General features: G+C 38.2%; 1 protein-coding gene across 2 annotated transcripts in view; it reads left to right on the top strand.

Moving 5' to 3' along the window:
- Nucleotides 1–3,256: 3,256 nt before the first annotated feature.
- Nucleotides 3,257–14,782, top strand: part of SLC44A5 (solute carrier family 44 member 5) — a 379,443-nt gene continuing 367,917 nt past the window's right edge. The window contains exon 1 of one of the 2 annotated variants that reach the window (XM_055339206.1): nucleotides 3,257–3,494. The gene's annotated coding sequence lies outside the window, so the exon portion shown is untranslated. Of the gene's footprint in view, nucleotides 3,495–3,569; nucleotides 4,133–14,782 lie in introns of those variants that run through there. The other variant, XM_055339207.1, reaches the window with a different exon arrangement.

The raw sequence follows: 14,782 nt of genomic DNA, 5'->3' as shown, positions 1-14,782 counted from the left end.
AGGAAATGGGGAGAGTTTGGTTAAAGAATACAAACTTCCAGTTATAAGATGAAGACGTTCTGAAGAGCTAATGTTTCACATGGTGATTATAATTAGTAATACTTTAGAATATACTTGAAAGTTGCTAACAGAGTAGATCTTAAATGTTCTTACCACAAAAAAAAAAGAAACTTGTATTATTTGACATGATGGAGGTGCTTGCTAACAATATGGTGGTAATTTTGCAATGTATGTTTACCAAATCAACATGTTGTATACCTTATACAATAATGTATATCAATTATATCTCAGTAAAGATGGGGGGAAGCACAGAAAATATAGCCAGAGACCAAGTATCTGAATTATTACCACTTTAAAAAATATTTTTAGGGACACCTGGGTGGCTTAGTGGTTGGGCGTCTGCCTTCGGCTCAGGCTGGGATCCAGTCCCACATCGGGCTCCCTGCAGGGAGCCTGCTTTTCTCTCTGTGCCTCTGCCTCTCTGTCTGTGTCTCTCATGAATAAATAGATAAAATCCTTAAAAAATTTTTTTAATTTACTAATGTATTACCTTTATATGTACATTTTTGAAACATACTTAAAAACACATAGTTAAATGACAAAACTTCTAACTTTAGCTTTAAAACATACTTGGTTTATTAATATGTAAGATATTGTATATAATCCATTTAACTCATCATCTTAATGAAATTTTAACAGTTCCCTCAATAAACAAATGGATAAAACACATTCATCCTCTTTATATTCATATTTCTTTGTAATGAGTGTATCACTCATTTTAGCTACGTCTTTAACCAAAGCAACTAACTTCTGAATTCTGAGTCACAGCAGAACTAGGAGATAGGTGACTGAGAAGGATCTATCACAGACCAGTGCTTTTGCCCTGGCAGGACTCCAGTGAAAGTTGCTTATGTTCTATCAATACCCTCCGACAACTCTTTTATATTTGTAAAGTTTAAGTGCAAACGTGACCATGTACACTAGTGTGATCTAAAGTTACTTGCATATGTCTTTTAAACTATTAACTAATGTCCATTGTAGAATGTATACAAATAAAAGACGCACATATATAATAAAACTATGTTTGCTTGTTTTTGTATTCTATTTTTTTAATGAATTTAGATCTACCTAATTAGGAATTGTCCACGTAGTCTCAGGTTATTTTAACTCGATGATATTAATTTAACAATAGTCTACATTCCCTGCTAGGGATTTTGGAAATCTTGTTTGAGGTTGATTTAAAGATAAACGTAATCTAATTCTTCAGAGAACAAATATTTAAATTTTTTTCTAGGTAATATGAGCACAGATACTAGGAATGTTTGATTTGTAATAGTATTGTCTGAAGTTAACAAGAGTAAATATTTCAAAAGATAGTTGAACCATAATTTTTATGTTTATAACTTTAAACATTTAATGGAAGTAAAAAATCAGTATAGGAAATCTAGAAAGTTAGAATTAATTAGGCTTTCCATGAGAAAATAATATTATGCTAACATGCTTCACACTATATTAAAATCGAGAACATATTAACTATTTTTAAACCCAAATTATCAAACCCATTAATTTGTTCAAAGATTCACCTTGATAGAAATATAACCTAAACTCATCCTTATATAATTTCCCCTGTATTCATATACCAACTGTTTAAACTTTTTAAGCAACTCCTCCTAATTTTTCTACTCCTCTTCCCACTCTATTTTATTTTTTTTCTCTTTCATTGCATTACAGTATCAGTAAGCCTCTGAAGCTTTTATAAATTGTCAGCACACTTAAAGCTTAATTTGCTTCCTGAAGATTATTGAATGTCTTATTAGCCTTTATAAGTCAACCAGAGTTCTTTAAATTTAATACTTTACAATTACATTTTAAAATTTTCTTGAGAAATAGACAAAAATATGCTTTTGTTTATTTAGACAATATTTCATATTTAGCAGATGAATCTTATAAACCCCTGTGCAAGGAAGGGAACTCTGGAAGAATGTAAAGTTGCTTTTCCTCATATTTTATTATGTGCTTTTTTGGAGAGTACTTTCCAGACATGGTCAACTTAACAGTTCTACTGCAGGATTTTGTAACACCTCACTGTAGTTTACACAAAGCTCTCCCTCACATTTTTACTTGGCTCATTTGTGTATATTTCCATGCGACTTTCTTATTTCTTTTCCAGGAGGAAAAAAAACAAAACAAAATAAAACAAATACCACGCATTTGAATCCACGCACTTTGAATCCTTGAGTTTCCTTAGAATGTCACAATGCCCCAAAGAGGCTGGAGGCAGTCATTCTCATCCCAAAGACATTCAAGCTTATTCACAAAATTGAAATGCACACCAAGCAAAGCTATTTTAGAAGTCCGGCTCTATTTTACAAGGTGTACAAAACCATTTTCAATTTTTCCATGTTTTTTTTTTCCTTTGAAGATAGATCTTTTTGTATTGAATATATCCCTACAGTGTGCCCCAGAATTAGACCTTTATCATCAATTAATCTTGGAAAGGTTCCCAAAAGAGAAAGAGAGATAATGAGAGGGAATCAGTCCAGGTACAGAAAGAGCTGCCATTATAAGCAGAGTATTATGAAAGATTGATTTCCTTGTCTCATCCTTCTGTATCACGCTTCTCTGTATGTTTTATGTTTCTCTTCCACCTTGATCCTGGACTTGGCTGTGTGACCTGTTCCTGTTAGAGATCAGCAAGTACACACACGCAGGGCTTGGCAAGCATCTGTGCAGTGGGTATTACCCTCTCTGAACACTATCACCACCGTGTGAAAAAGTCAGCATGAAACACATGGAGAGAGGCCCCGCTGGCCGAGGCATCTAGTTAACCCAGCTGAGACCCCAGACACGATTGAGAAGTTGTCTTAGACCATCAGCCTGGTTGAGCTCACGGATGATTGCAATTGCGTGAGTGAGCCTTGGTGCGGTTAGCAGAAGAACGTCAACAAACATTTGGAGAAATAACAAATTGTTTTAATCCACTAAGTTTTGTGTGGTTTGTTACACAGTAGTAGATAACTTACATATCTTTTTTCTTTTCTAAAGAAGGAAAAGGGCTTTTCTCTTTCAGTACAAAGACCTACAAAAAACTAACAAAAGAAAATATAGAGCATAAGGATAAACAACATGAAGTTCTGGCAGCAGTTGGAAAAGTCAACAAATCAGGGAGGTAGGATTTGACAGGGACTGGTTTTCAACTCCAAGATTCAGACCAGCCACCCACGTTTGACCATATTACCTCATGATCTAGTAGCAAACAGATATCAGGAGATACTGGAATTTCTGAGACAGACAAGCAAACAATTAAGACGGCAAACCAACAACCAACTTCTTCAGTCTCCTGCCACCTGTGAGACCACCACGAAAATAGCTGCCCCCGCATGATTTTAACAGCAGCTGAGGACAAAAATCAGATGTGGCCAAAACCCAGGATCAGCATGCAGGAGAGGACAAGTTTGGTACCTGAACAATAACACCCACAGAAGTGAGAAAAGGTAAGGCAGGAGGTGGGTGAGGTGTTTTCTTAGGCTGCAGGCTTCTGATAGCTCTGATTCATTTAGTTGCCTTAAAAACAGAGCTGGGGGGAGGTTAAAAAAAAAGCTGAGTTTACTTAGGTAGGAGGGAGATAATCAACCATAGACTGGTTGTTATTGAAAAAAAAAATAAGGTGGAATTTATTCAAACAAGAACCATAGACTAGCAATAGAACAGTAAAACTTCTTTGTTGTCCTTGGATGAGTTGATTGGCTAAAAACTAGCTAAAGAGGAACAACTGGCCCTGCAGCAGGACAGCAAGATTAATATTAGGGAAAGCAAATTCAGTTACTTATGGGTTGTCTGAGAAAACTTATCATTTCAGCTGTGGGGAACATTTGATTGCTGTCTCTGTGTAAAAAGAGGTCAGATCTTTCTTCAGCTTTTCCACTTTGGTTAACCCTCCATTTCTTGCAACATAAATCCTTGGGGGAGGGGAGGGGCAAGACGGCGGAAGAGCAGGGTCCCCAAATCACCTGTCCCCACCAAGTTACCTAGATAACCTTCAAACCATCCTGAAAATCTACGAATTCGGCCTGAGATGTAAAGAGAGACCAGCTGGAACGCTACAGTGAGAAGAGTCCGCGCTTCTATCAAGGTAGGAAGACGGGGAAAAAGAAATAAAGACACAAAAGGCCTCCGAGGGGGAGGGGCCCCGCGAGGAGCCGGGCTGAGGCCGGGGCGAGTGTCCCCAGGACAGGAGAGCCCCGTCCCGGAGGAGCAGGAGCTGCACCAACCTTCCCGGGCGGGCGGAAAGGGGCTCGCAGGGAGTTGGAGCAGGACCCAGGAGGGCGGGGATGCCCTCGGGCTCCCGGGGACACTAACAGACACCTGCGCCCCGGGAGAGTGCGCCGAGCTCCCTAAGGGCTGCAGCGCGCACGGCGGGACCGACCGGAGCAGCTCGGAGGGGCTCGGGCGGCGGCTCCGCGGAGGGGGCTGCGGGGCGGGAGCGCGAATCCACCAGCGCAGGCCCCGGAGCACAGGGCGCCGGGACACAGCCCAGGATCCGGCCTCCCCCGGGACAGGCAGAGGCCGGGAGGGCCCAGGACAGCGAGGACGCTCCTGCCCCGAGCTGAGCAGATCAGCGGCCCCGCCCCGGAGCCTCCAGGCCCTGCGGACGGAGAACCGAGAGACCCGAGCCCCGTAGTTCCTGCGGAGGCTGAATCCAGGCTTCCAGAGTTGCCATAGCAACTGCGGCTGTTCCTCCTGGGGCCCCACGGGGTAAACAACCCCCGCTGAGCCCTGCAGCAGGCAGGGGCAGAGCAGCTCCCCCAAGTGCTAACACCTGAAAATCAGCACAGCAGGCCCCTCCCCCAGAAGACCAGCTGGACGGACCAGTTCCAGGGGAAGTCAAGGGACTTAAAGTCTACAGAAATACTCCCCCGTGTTTTTTTTTTCTTTTTTTCTTTTTTCTTTTCTTTTTGATTTCTGATTGCTTCCCCCACCCCCCTTTTTTTTCACCTTTCTTTCTTTTTCTTTCCCTTTTTCTTCTCTTTTTTCCTTTTTCTTTTCTTTTTCTTTTTTCTTTTTCTCTTTTCTTTCCTTCTCTCTCTTTCTCTCCTTTTCCCAATACAACTTGTTTTTGGCCACTCCGCACTGAGCAAAATGACTAGAAGGAAAACCTCACCTCAAAAGAAAGAATCAGAAACAGCCCTCTCTCCCACAGAGTTACAAAATCTGGATTACACTTCAATGTCAGAAAGCCAATTCAGAAGCACCATTATACAGCTACTGGTGGCTCTAGAAAAAAGCATTAAGGACTCACGAGACTTCCTGACTGCAGAATTTAGATCCAATCAGGCAGAAATTAAAAATCAATTGAATGAGATGCAATCCAAACTAGAAGTCCTAACGACGAGGTTAGTTAACGAGGTGGAAGAACGAGTGAGTGACATAGAAGACAAGTTAATGGCAAAGAGGGAAACTGAGGAAAAAAGAGACAATCAATTAAGGGACCATGAAGACAGATTAAGGGAAATAAATGACAGTCTAAGGAAGAAAAACCTACGTTTAATTGGGGTTCCCGAGGGCGCCGAAAGGGACAGAGGGCCAGAATATGTATTTGAACAAATCCTAGCTGAAAACTTTCCCAATCTGGGAAGGGAAACAGGCATTCAGATCCAGGAAATAGAGAGATCCCCCCCTAAAATCAATAAAAACCGTTCAACACCTCGACATCTAATAGTGAAGCTTGCCAATTCCAAAGATAAAGAGAAGATCCTTAAAGCAGCAAGAGACAAGAAGTCCCTGACTTTCATGGGGAGGAATATTAGGGTAACAGCAGACCTCTCCACAGAGACCTGGCAGGCCAGAAAGGGCTGGCAGGACATATTCAGGGTCCTAAATGAGAAGAACATGCAACCAAGAATACTTTATCCAGCAAGGCTCTCATTCAAAATGGAAGGAGAGATAAAGAGCTTCCAAGATGGGCAGGAACTGAAAGAATATGTGACCTCCAAACCAGCTCTGCAAGAAATTTTAAGGGGGACTCTTAAAACTCCCCTTTAAGAAGAAGTTCAGTGGAACAATCCACAAAAACAAGGACTAAATAGATACCATGATGACACTAAACTCATATCTGTCAATAGTAACTCTGAACGTGAATGGGCTTAATGACCCCATCAAAAGGCGCAGAGTTTCAGACTGGATAAAAAAACAGGACCCATCTATTTGCTGTCTACAAGAGACTCATTTTAGACAGAAGGACACCTACAACCTGAAAATAAAAGGTTGGAGAACCATTTACCATTCAAATGGTGCTCAAAATATACCCTAAAAACTATAGAACACTTCTGAAAGAAATTGAGGAAGACACAAAGAGATGGAAAAATATTCCATGCTCATGGATTGGCAGAATTAATATTGTGAAAATGTCAATGTTACCCAGGGCAATTTACACGTATAATGCAATCCCTCTCAAAATACCATGGACTTTCTTCAGAGACTTAGAACAAATTATTTTAAGATTTGTGTGGAATCAGAAAAGACCCCAAACAGCCAGGGGAATTTTAAAAAAAGAAAACCATATCTGGGGGCATCACAATGCCAGATTTCAGGTTGTACTACAAAGCTGTGTTCATCAAGACAGTGTGGTACTGGCACAAAAACAGACACATAGATCAATGGAACAGAATAGAGAACCCAGAAGTGGACCCTGAACTTTATGGTCAACTAATATACGATAAAGGAGGAAAGACGATCCACTGGAAGAAAGACAGTCTCTTCAATAAATGGTGCTGGGAAAATTGGACATCCACATGCAGAAGAATGAAACTGGACCACTCTCTTGCACCATACACAAAGATAAACTCAAAATGGATGAAAGATCTAAATGTGAGACAAGATTCCATCAAAATCCCAGAGGAGAACTCAGGCAACACCCTTTTTGAACTTGGCCACAGTAACCGGAGAAGGACAAACAGTGTATGTTCTCATTCATTTGGGGAATATGAATAATAGTGAAAGGGAATATAAGGGAAGGGAGAAGAAATGTGTGGGAGATATCAGAAAGGGACACAGAACATAAAGACTTCTAACTCTGGGAAATGAACTAGGGGTGGTAGAGGGGGAGGAGGGCGGGGGGTGGGGGTGAATGGGTGACGGGCACTGAGGGGTACACTTGACGGGATGAGCACTGGGTGTTATTCTGTATGTTGGTAAATTGAACACCAATAAAAATTAATTTATAAAAAAAATCCTTGGGGGAGAACCCTGCAGTGTTCCTGCTGCCCACTGGGTTTATTTCATTTCATTTTCTTTTTTTAAAAAAGATTTTATTTATTTATTCTTGAGGGAGAGGGAGAGAGAGAGAGAGAGAGAGAGAGAGAGGCAGAGACACAGGCAGAGGGAGAAGCAGGCCCCATGCAGGGAGCCCGATGTGGGACTTGATCCCCGGGACTCCAGGATCATGCCCCAGGCCGAAGGCACGTGCTAAACCGCTGAGCCACCCAAGGATCCCCTCATTTCATTTTCATATGAAGACTCTATGTATGTGTTGTAGCTTACGTCACAGTGCATTTTAATGGGTTGCTTGTAATTATAAGGACAAAGATTAGAAATACCATGAACATAAATGTGAGGTGGGTGGGTTCTGAAGTCACACTGACTTGATGTACCATATTCATCTTTATCATCCTGTCCAGTGAGTATCTTTATATAATCAATATATATTCTATGTATGTTTGATAAGTTGTTGATACAGTGAATTTTGGATAAAAGTTTATAGTCCTCAGGAACCCACTTCAGTCCATTCTTCCTCATCAAATACTCTTCCAGTTTATAAAATAATGATTAGAACTAGAGTCCACTTACTATGTTTTAATCACAGAAGTACTTCTGTGCTTCACTTGTGTGGTTTTGAAACGATGGTGGATATCATAGTCATTATACCTGTCACATAAAAATTGCTTTAATGATAACTGCCAACCTCTAATATTATGATGAAGATGATAAATATGGTGTCGTAGTCTTTAAGAATCCTTTAATTTTTTACCATATTTACATCATAGAGATGTTGTGACAATTGAGTTAATAATTGCTATGTGTTAGCTATTATTATATAATTGTAATAAATATTATAAAAGGAAGGTCAAGAGTGTGTACAATAATTTGGCAAGACTACATCAAGTACTGAATCTGAATTATAAGTATACCACTGATAATGGAAGACAGGTAATTCACTATGCCTTGAATAAAAGGGCCAACACTTCTAATGTCTTTTTGGGAAAAACTAATTCAAGAGGATCTAATGGCTAGTCCATTTAAAGGCATGCCTGTGTACCTTGTCATGTTTTAATTCTTATAAGTTTTCCCATCAAATTCTTTTATCAGTCTCACCTGCTTCTTCAATTTTAGACGCTATTGATAAACCTTAAATACATAATGCTCTTCTGATCTCTGTTCTTGTACTTCAAATACCTGCCTAGATATACCATAAGTACCTCAAACAAAACACCTGTAAGTATTAAAGAACCTTCTCCCCTAAGCATGTTTTTCTTTCTATACTCCTATGAATAGTAATATTATCTAGGATGTCACCCAAACCTAGAGACCTTGTCATTTTTGTCAATTCACACTTCTCCCTTGCAGCCTCATGAAACAGTCATTAGGTACTGCTGGTTGTGCTCTCCAGCACATTTCTTCTCCATCCCTATTTCCTTTGTGTTTAGGTCTGTAAACCTCTCTTGCCTGGTGTATGACAATAATCACAAAATTCATGTCTTTTAACGTATTCTTTAAATTTCTTCTAGAGTTACTGCTCTCGAACATAGGTTTAGAAATTCTGCTTCCTTGCTTGAAACATTTCAAGTTTCCTAGTCCCTTATAAGTCAAGTTTAAATGCATTATCTTGGAGCACCTGGTTGGCTCAGTTGGTGGAGCATGTGGCTCTTGATTCCAGGGTTATGGGTTGGAGCCCCACATTGGGGGTAGAGATTATTTAAAAAAAAACTTATTGTGCCCTAAATTCCCTTTTTGTTTGTATCTCAAAGCAAGTTTTCCTTATCTATATTAGCACTTAGTACTCTGCATTATTATATGATTATTTACATATCTATTTTCCATCTAGATATTCATTTCCTTGAAAGCAAGCACTATGATTTATTTAATTTTTTCCTGACAGAGCCTAACAGAGTACCTGGCATTCATAGTTGAAGTTCATGAGCTTTGTGAATAATAATTCTAATAAATTTTCATTGAGCTCTTACTATGTACCAGGCACTTTTCAGAATTTCTTTTACATGTAAGGTATTCTTCACAACAACCCTGCAAAATAGGTACTCTCTCTTTTTTTTTTTTTTTAGATTTTATTTATTCATGAGAGACACACAGAGGCAGAGACACAGGCAGAGGGAGAAGCAGGCTCCTCTCAGGGAGCCCATTGCAGGACTCAATCCCAGGATTCCAGGATCACGCCCTGAGCCTAAGGCAGACGCTTAAGCACTGAGGCACCCAGGCATCCCACAAAATTGGAAAAATTAGTTTTCCAATTTTATAGGTGAAGAACCTGAGATTCAGAGCAATTATATAATATGTCCCTAGCTATATGATTAGTAAGTGTGACAGTACTGGGTTTCAGATCCAGACATTTTGATTTTAGAATCATTTTTCAAAATCATCATACATGTCAAATGAATCAATGAATAAAAGAAAATCAAGAGAAGTGTTTTCCATATATTATCCTAATCCATCTGTTTACATTTTTCTCAGCTTTAAAACATCAACTGATGCTGTCAAGCGGAAAATGCTCTAAGATGAACACACTGCTAGGAAAGACAATTAAAAATATAGCTAATACATATAGTGCTTATTCTATGCCAGACACTAAGATCCAATTCATTTGCCTTACACTTTCTTAATAAAATTCTTTTTCCTGAATTCTTAAGTCAGTTCTTCATTGTATTTATGATCAATTTTTAATCTCTCCTTTGTAATAGACAGCTATAGGAGTAGGCTTATGTATTTTTTTTAACTTTATAGGAGAAAAAATGATCAAGACTTATCTATAAAAGCCAATTATCAACCTAAAAACAGAAAGGGGGATACCTAGGTGGCTCAGTCAGTTGAGCGTCTATTGATTGGGCTTAGGTCGTGATCTCAGGTTTGCTCAGGTTGTGAGATCAAGCCCTGCATTGGGGCTCACTGGGCTCTGTGCTCAGTGAGCAATTTTCTTCTGCTTCTCCCTCTACCTCTTCCCTCTGTTCATGCTGTTTTTCTCATAAATAAGTAAATGAATGAATGAATAAATAAATAAAAAATAAATAAATAAAATATTTAAAAATCAAAAGGCAATTGAGAAGGTAAAAATTTAGCCTGATTGATGAGTCCTTATTTTCAGTAGCATTCAACACTGGAGACCATTCCTTCCTTTTAAATTGATTTTTCCATTGGCTTTGGCATTATTATTCTTTTCTTGTTCTCCATTCTCTCTTGCACTGACATTCTTAAGTTTCCTTTCCTGGTTGGTTTCTCTTTGTTGCTTTTAACTGTTGATGTAATGTACACCACATCTTGGATCATGCTCTTTGGAAATGGGCAATTGAATTCAGACTGTTTCCTGGGGAGCATGCTTTAGGAGATAGACTTCTCAGGAAGAAAGAACAATAGTGTTGGGTGGAAGAAGCTGACTCAATGTGGTGGGAACTGAAGCCTCAGCCAGTCCTACAGAAAGCTCTGGAGCTGGGATGGGCCTTCAGAGTTATCCCAAACTGAGGCAAGAGATTTGAGTGTATATCCCTGCATTAGGCTGTCATTGGATGAGGCAGTTCATCCCGGCTAAGGAAATTTAAAAAGAGTGGCAGCTGAGACCTATCAGGACCTGGTATCCATAACAGTGTGGGAATGGGTGCATGGGCCTTGAAGAGGAAATCGCAGACTCCCCAGTGTCTACCTCAATTACACATCCCAAACCTTTTCCCTTTTATATACCGCCTTGCTTATCTTTCTAAAATGAACATTCGATCATATCTCGAATTTTAATACCACCTTGGCTTGTTATTTATAGAATAAATTTAAAACTTCATCCTAACCCCATGAGACTTCTCTGCCTCCTCTCCCTCATATTTCTCTTCTATGCCATTCTCTTTCATACCATCATGCCTCTCCATAAACTGATCCCTCTACATATAATACCCTGCCTCTTGGATCCCCCTCAAATTATTACTCACCCTTGAGAGGCAGCTCAGATGTCACCTTTGGTGAAATTCCCAAAACTGCTTGTCAAATCAAATATTTTCTCCTGTGTTCTCTTTGTCCAAATCTCTTTTATAACATAAACTCAGTAAAAGGTTAGGGCCCTGTATGGTCCAATCTCTACACAGTTATATAATAGAAATCATCATATACTAATAAAATTATTCAGTAGGAGGAATTGTAGTATTTTACTTTCATCTCTCCAAGAAAACTTTAGATTCACTTTATAATTCGTGGTGATGGTCTGTTTAATCTCTTTTTTTTTCTATTGATATATTGCCTTTCACTCTGAAACTATGTTCAACCCTCTCTCTATCCCACCCTTTTTTTTTTAAAGAAGGTTTTATTTATTTATTCATGAGAGACACAGAGAGAAAGAGAGAAGCAGAGACACAGGCAGAGGGAGAAGCAAGCTCCCTGCAGGGAGCTCGATGTGGGGCTATCCCACCCTTTATTCTTTATTCCTTATTGAGGGGAAAGCCCACAAGTGTAACTCTTGTTCTTCTCATTTTCTCATCTTCTTTCCTCTCTTCTCTACACTAACTTCTTCTCTTCCATCCCATTTCTTTTCCTTCCTCCCTCCCTCTCTCTCTTTCTTTTCCTTTATGGCTTTATTGAGATACAATTCAAGTAGCTTCAAATTCACACTTTTAAAACACACGATGTAATGGTTTTTAGTATATTCACAGAACTGTGTAACGATCACAAATCGTCTAATGTTTGAGCATTTCATCATCCCTCAAAGAAACCCCATACCCATTAGCAGTCACTCCATATTCCCACCTCCTCCCAGGCCCTGGCAAACTTTAATTTCTGTTTCTATAGATTTGCCTAATCTGTTCATTTCATATATTTGGAATAATAGAACATGTGGTCTTTTGTGACTGGCTTCTTTCAGTTAACATCATGTTTTCAAGGTTTATCCGTGTTGTTGCATATATCAGTATGTCATTTCTTTTTATGGTTGAATATTCTAGTATATAGATATGTACCACATTTTATTTATGTACTCATCAGTTGATAGGCATTTAGGTTCTTTCTTTTTGGCTATTAGGACTAATTCTGTTATAAACATCAATGTACAGATTTTTATATAGATATATTTATTAATTTCTCTTGGGGATATACCTAGAACTGGAATTGTGGGGTCATATGGTAACTATGTTTAACAACTGAGGAGTTCTCAAACTGTTTCCCAAAGAAGCTGCATCATATTACATTCCCACCAGCAATATATGAAGGGTTTAATTTCTCTACATTCTTTCCACTCTCCACAAGAGTGTACTGGGGTCCTTTTAATGATTACTATTCTAGGGGATGTGAAATGATATTTCATTGTGGTTTTGATTTGCATTTTCCCGGTGACTAATGATGTCAAGCATCTTTTCATTTGCATATTGATCATTTGTACATGTTCTGGGAGAAATAGCCACTCAGAGCCTTTACCCATTTTAAAATTTGGCCATTTATTTTATTATTGTACTGTAAGAGTTCTGTATATATTATAGGTCCCTCATTAGATACATTATTTGCAAATACTTTCTCCCCTTCGGTGAGTTATTTTTTTCCTCTTTTTTGATGGTGACTTTTGAAGCAAAGAAGTTTTTAATTTTGAAGTCTGATTTATCTGTTTTTCTCTTGTTGCTTGTTTGTTTGTTATCATATCTAAGAAGGCTTTTCCTAACCCAAAATTATAAGTATTTACTCTTGTTTTTCTTCTGTTTTATAGTTTTATGTCTTGCATTTAAGTCTATGATTCAGCATGAGTTACTTTTGTGTATGGTGTGAGATAGGGGTCCAGCTTCATTCTTTTGCATGGATATACATTTGTGAAAGTGTCTCATTTTGTATGACTAATCTAAGGCAAAAATAAGTTCATAAGTTTTTGATATTTGGATTTCCTGGTCTTTGATATTGTTTGAAAGGTCTTGTATTCTAGAGCCAATTGTTTTGTGACTTAATTGAAAATCTTTCACTTTTTGTAAAATATAATTTTCATTTTTAGTCTTTTCCTTAAAAGCTTCCAATCTAACTTCCATGACTGAAATAATAATTCTTTCACTATCTTTTTTTTTTTTTTTTTTTTTTTTGGTGCCGAAACCTGGGATCACTATCTTTCTATGTTAATTTTGTGTTTGCAAAAATCCAATTCAGTTTATCACTGGTTAAAGTTAAAAGCTCAGATCCTTTTATAAGTCATTAAAACAATATTTGTTGGACAGTTGATTTATATCAGATATGGTTTGACTTCATTGATTTTTTTTTCCCCACTGTTGAGAGTGTTACCAGAACCTGGGTTTGCCTTCTGGTTGGTATCAAGTTAAAACACACAACAAAACAAAGAATAGGAAAAGGAAGAGTTTTACTCTTAACACATAAAGGAAAACAGCAGTGAACTTTCCTAAAGCAGTGTCTCCCCAACAACAAAATTAGGGAAGCTTTAACATAAGGATGAATACATATTCATGAAGGGGCTGGACAATGGGGATACAGCAGGGAATTGGGACAAAAGTCATCTGTAGGTGACTAAATCCAGGTCAAAGTCACAGGCCAGTAAGGGTGACCATCATCAATTCTCTGGCTCTAGTTGGTCCAGTATTGAGTGCTTGAGTACTTGAAGGGGTTTAGATCCTGCAAAGATAACACAAGAGTGTATGTCAGGCAAATCTTAACTTTGAATCAGTGCTAGTTTTACAGTGGAGTTTTACCACTAATTTACTGTCTATGATATGATTAGACTATCTCCTGGCCTGATAGTTACTGTTTGTTCTTACATTTTTTTTTTTTGTTCCCTTAACATCATTATCTACTGGGGTCTATTCTGCAGTTTCAACATATCTCAGGAAATTCTGGAAGAAATATGCTTTGGGCAAGTACAGGTCAGGCATAGATCACAAGGTAGCTAGAGGCCTAAAAACACTTTTCTTAAGTCACGAAAGCTATGCTTTGTCTTACAATAACATATTATACAATGTGACAGTTAAAGTGAAGTGTAGAACTACCAAAACAATAGAGATATTTAACAGAAAAATATTTTACACTGTTTAAAGTTTACTATAATACAATATATAACATAAAATTTGCTATTTTAATGATTTTAAGGGTGTAATTAAATGGCATTCATTTCATTTACAATGTTGTACAATCATATCCCTCTCTATATCCAAACTTTTTCTTCACCTAAACAGAAACTCTGTACCTAATAAGCAGTAATTCATCATTCACCACTTGCTTAACCTCTGGCAGCCCTATACTTTCTGTCTCTATGGATTTGCCCTTTTTTGGGTATATTTCATATAGGTGGAATCCTCAAATATTTGTCCTTTCTGCCTGGCTTATTTCACTTAGCATAATGTTTTCAAGGTTCACTCATGTTGTATCAGAACCATTTCTTTAAAAAAAAAAAAAGAACCATTTCTTTTTACAGCTGATTTTTATTCCATTGCATGTATATACCACATTCTGTTTATTCATTTGTTGATACTAAAGGGGTTCAAAATAGACTCCATCCCCACAATGTGCCACTTTGGCATATGGATTAATTTGAGCAGAAGATATT

This window comes from Nyctereutes procyonoides, unplaced genomic scaffold (assembly GCF_905146905.1).
Source record: "Nyctereutes procyonoides isolate TBG_1078 unplaced genomic scaffold, NYPRO_anot_genome, whole genome shotgun sequence".
Taxonomy (NCBI): Eukaryota; Metazoa; Chordata; class Mammalia; order Carnivora; family Canidae; genus Nyctereutes; species Nyctereutes procyonoides.
This window is presented reverse-complemented; position numbering and strand designations above follow the sequence as displayed.